Here is a 5,252-nt window from a genome sequence, read left to right on the forward strand (position 1 = left end):
TAACCCTAACCCTAACCCTAACCCTAACCCTAACTCAAACCCAAACCTAACCCTTACCCTAACCCTAACCCTAACCCTAAAACTTACCCTAACCCTAACCCTAACCCTTACCCTTACCCTAACCCTAACCCTAACCCTAACCCTAACCTTAACCCTTACCCCTAACACTTACCCTAGCCCTAACAATAACCCTAACAATAACCCTAACACTAACCCTAACCCTAACACAAACCCTTACACTAACCCTAACCCTAACCCTAAGCTTACCCTAATGCTAACCCTAACCCTAACCCTAACCCTAACCCTAACCCTAACCCTTACCCTAACCCTAACCCTAACCCTAACCCTAACCTTAACCCTAACCCTAACCCTAGCCCCTAACCCTAACCCTAACCCTAACCCTTACCCTAACCCTAAAACTAACACTAACACTAACCCTAACCCTAAAACTAACACTAACCCTAAACCTAACCCAAATGCTAACCCTAACGCTAATGCTAACGCTAACGCTAACGCTAACCAAAACCCTAACTTTAACCCTAAGCTTACCCTAACCCTAACTCAAATGCTAACCCTTACGCTAACGCTAACGCTAACGCTAACCCTAACCCTAACGCTAACCCTAACGCTAACCGTAACCCTAACCCTAACCCTAACACTAACCCTAACCCAAACCTAAACCTAAACCTAAACCTTACCCTAACCCTAACCCTAACCCTAAAACTTACCCTAACCCTAACCCTAACCCTAACCCTTACCCTTACCCTAACGCTAACGCTAACCCTAACCCTAACCCTAACCTTAACCCTTACCCCAAACACTTACCCTAACCCTAACAATAACCCTAACAATAACCCTAACACTAACCCTAACCCTAACACAAACCCTTACACTAACCCTAACCCTAACCCTAAGCTTACCCTAACGCTAACGCTAACGCTAACGCTAACCCTAACCCTAACCCTAACCCTAACCCTAACCCTAACACTTACCCTAACCCTAACACTTACCCTAACCCTAACCCTAACCATAACCCTAACCCTAACCCTAACGATAACCCTAACCATAACCCTAACACTAACCCTAACACTAAAACTAAAACTAACACTAACACTAACCCTAACACTAACCCTAACCCTAAAACTAACCCTAACCCTAAGCCTAACCCAAATGCTAACCCTAACGCTAACCCTAACGCTAACGCTAACGCTAACCCTAACCCTTACCCTTACCCTAACCCTAACCCTAACCCTAACCCTAACCCTAACCCTAACCCTAACCCTAACCCTAACCCTAACCCTAACCCTAACCCTAACCCTAACCCTAACCCTAACCCTAACCCTAACCCTAACCCTAACCCTAACCCTAACCCTAACCCTAACCCTAACCCTAACCCTAACCCTAACCCTAACGCTAACCCTAACGCTAACGCTAACCCTAACCCTAACCCTTACCCTAACCCTAACCCTAACCTTAACCCTAACCCTAACCCTAACCTAACCCAAATACTAACCCTAACGCTAATGCTAACGCTAACGCTAACCAAAACCCTAACTTTAACCCTAAGCTTACCCTAACCCTAACTCAAATGCTAACCCTAACCCTAACCCTAACGCTAACCATAATGCTAACGCTAACGCTAACGCTAACGCTAACCAAAACCCTAACTTTAACCCTAAGCTTACCCTAACCCTCTCAAATGCTAACCCTAACCCTAACCCTAACGCTAACCCTAACGCTAACCCTAACGCTAACCCTAACTCTAACCCTAACCCTAACGCTAACCCTAACACTAACCCTAACGCTAACCCTAACCCTAACCCTAACCCAAACCCAAACCTAAACCTAACCCTTACCCTAACCCTAACCCTAACCCTAACCCTAAAACTTACCCTAACCCTAACCCTAACCCTTACCCTTACCCTAACGCTAACCCTAACACTTACCCTAACCCTAACAATAACCCTAACTATAACGCTAACCCTAACCCTAACACAAACCCTTACACTAACCCTAACCCTAACCCTAAGCTTACCCTAATGCTAACCCTAACCCTAACCCTAACCCTAACCCTAACACTTACCCTAACCCTAACCCTAACCCTAACGATAACCCTAACCCTAACGATAACCCTAACCCTAACCCTAACCCTAACACTAAAACTAACACTAACACTAACACTAACCCTAACCCTAACCCTAAAACTAACCCTAACCCTAAGCCTAACCCAAATGCTAACCCTAACGCTAACGCTAACGCTAACGCTAACCCTAACCCTAACTCTAACCAAAACCGTAACTTTAACCCTAACCTTACCCTAACCCTATCCCAAATGGTAACCTTAACGCTAACGCTAACGCTAACGCTAACCCTAACGCTAACCCTAACCCTAACCCTAACCCTAACCGTTACCCTAACCCTAACCCTAACCTTAACCCTAACCCTAACCCTAACCCTAACCCTAACCCTAACCTTAACCCTAACCCTAACCCTAGCCCCTAACCCTAACCCTCACTCTTACCCTAACCCTAAAACTAACACTAACACTAACCCTAACCCTAAAACTAACCCTAACCCTAAACCTAACCCAAATGCTAACCCTAACGCTAATGCTAATGCTAACGCTAACGCTAACGCTAACGCTAACCAAAACCCTAACTTTAACCCTAAGCTTACCCTAACCCTAACTCAAATGCTAACGCTAACGCTAACGCTAACCCTAACCCTAACCCTAACCCTTACCATTACCCTAACCCTAACCCTAACCCTAACCCTAACGCTAACCCTAACGCTAACCCTAACCCTAACCCTAACCCAAACCTAAACCTAAAGCTAACCCTTACCCTAACCCTAACCCTAACCCTAAAACTTACCCTAACCCTAACCCTAACCCTAACCCTAACCCTTACCCTTACCCTAACGCTAACGCTAACCCTAACCCTAACCCTAAACTTAACCCTTACCCCTAACATTTACCCTAACCCTAACAATAACCCTAACAATAACCCTAACACTAACCCTAACCCTAACACAAACCCTTACACTAACCCTAACCCTAAGCTTACCCTAATGCTAACCCTAACCCTAACCCTAACCCTAACACTTACCCTAACCCTAACCCTAACGATAACCCTAACCCTAACACTAACCCTAACCCTAACACAAACCCTTACATTAACCCTAACCCTAAGCTTACCCTAATGCTAACCCTAACCCTAACCCTAACCCTAACCCTAACACTTACCCTAACCCTAACCCTAACCCTAACGATAACCCTAACCCTAACCCTAACCCTGACACTAACCCTAACCCTACTAAAACTAAAACTAACCCTAACCCTAACCCTAACCCTAACCCTAACCCTAAAACTAACCCTAACCCTAAGCCTAACCCAAATGCTAACCCTAACGCTAATGCTAACGCTATCGCTAACCCTAACCCTAACCATAACTCTAACCAAAACCGTAACTTTAACCCTAACCTTACCCTAACCCTATCCCAAATGGTAACCTTAACGCAAACGCTAACGCTAACCCTAACGCTAACGCTAACGCTAACCCTAACCCTAACCCTTACCCTAACCCTAACCTTAACCCTAACCCTAACCCTAACCCTAACCTTAACCTTAACCCTAACACTAACCCTAGCCCCTAACCCTAACCCTAACCCTTACCCTAACCCTAACCCTAAAACTAACACTAACACTAACCCTAACCCTAAAACTAACCCTAACCCTAAACCTATCCCAAATGCTAACCCTAACGCTAATGCTAACGCTAACGCTAACCAAAACCCTAACTTTAACCCTAAGCTTACCCTAACCCTAACTGAAATGCTAACCATAACCCTAACCCTAACCCTAACCCGAACGCTAACGCTAACCCTAACCCTAACCCTAACCCTAACCCTAACCCTAACCCTAATGCTAACCCTAACCCTAACCCTAACACAAACCTAAACCTAAACCTAACCCTTACCCTAACCCTAACCCTTACCCTAAAACTAAAACTAACAATAACACTAACCCTAACGCTAACCCTAACCCTAAAACTAACCCTAACCCTAACCCTAACCCAAATGCTAACCCTAACGCTAACGCTAACGCTAACCCTAACCCTAACCCTAAACCTAACTCTAACCAAAACCGTAACTTTAACCCTAACCTTACCCTAACCCTATCCAAAATGGTAACCTTAACGCTAACGCTAACGCTAACCCTAACGCTAACCCTAACCCTAACCCTAACCCTAACCCTAACCCTAACCCTTACCCTAACTCTAACCCTAACCCTAACCTTAACCCTAACCTTAACCCTAACCCTAACCCTAACCCTAACCTTAACCCTAACCCTAGCCCCTAACCCTAACCCTAACCCTTACCCTAACCCTAAAACTAACACTAACACTAACCCTAACCCTAAAACTAACCCTAACCCAAATGCTAACCCTAAAGCTAATGCTAACGCTAACGCTAACGCTAACCAAAACCCTAACTTTAACCCTAAGCTTACCCTAACCCTAACTCAAATGCTAACCATAACCCTAACGCTAACGCTAACGCTAACGCTAACGCTAACCCTAACCCTTACCCTTACCCTAACCCTAACCCTAACCCTAACCCTAACGCTAACCCTAACCCTAACCCTAACCCTAACCCAAACCTAAACCTAAAGCTAACCCTTACCCTTACCCTAACCCTAACCCTAACCCTAACCCTAACCCTAACCCTAAAACTTACCCTAACCCTAACCCTAACCCTAACCCTTACCCTAACTCTAACCCTAACCTTAACCCTAACCTTAACCCTAACCCTAACCCTAACCTTAACCCTAACCCTAGCCCCTAACCCTAACCCTAACCCTTACCCTAACCCTAAAACTAACACTAACACTATCCCTAACCCTAAAACTAACCCTAACCCAAATGCTAACCCTAAAGCTAATGCTAACGCTAACGCTAACGCTAACCAAAACCCTAACTTTAACCCTAAGCTTACCCTAACCCTAACTCAAATGCTAACCATAACCCTAACGCTAACGCTAACGCTAACGCTAACGCTAACCCTAACCCTTACCCTAACCCTAACCCTAACCCTAACCCTAACCCTAACCCTAACCCTAACCCTAACCCTAAAACTTACCCTAACCCTAACCCTAACCCTAACCCTTACCCTAACTCTAACCCTAACCTTAACCCTAACCTTAACCCTAACCCTAACCCTAACCCTAACCCTAACCCTAACCCTAACCCAAA

The sequence above is a fragment of the Erythrolamprus reginae genome, chromosome 13 (genome assembly GCF_031021105.1).
Source record: "Erythrolamprus reginae isolate rEryReg1 chromosome 13, rEryReg1.hap1, whole genome shotgun sequence".
NCBI classification, from domain to species: Eukaryota; Metazoa; Chordata; class Lepidosauria; order Squamata; family Dipsadidae; genus Erythrolamprus; species Erythrolamprus reginae.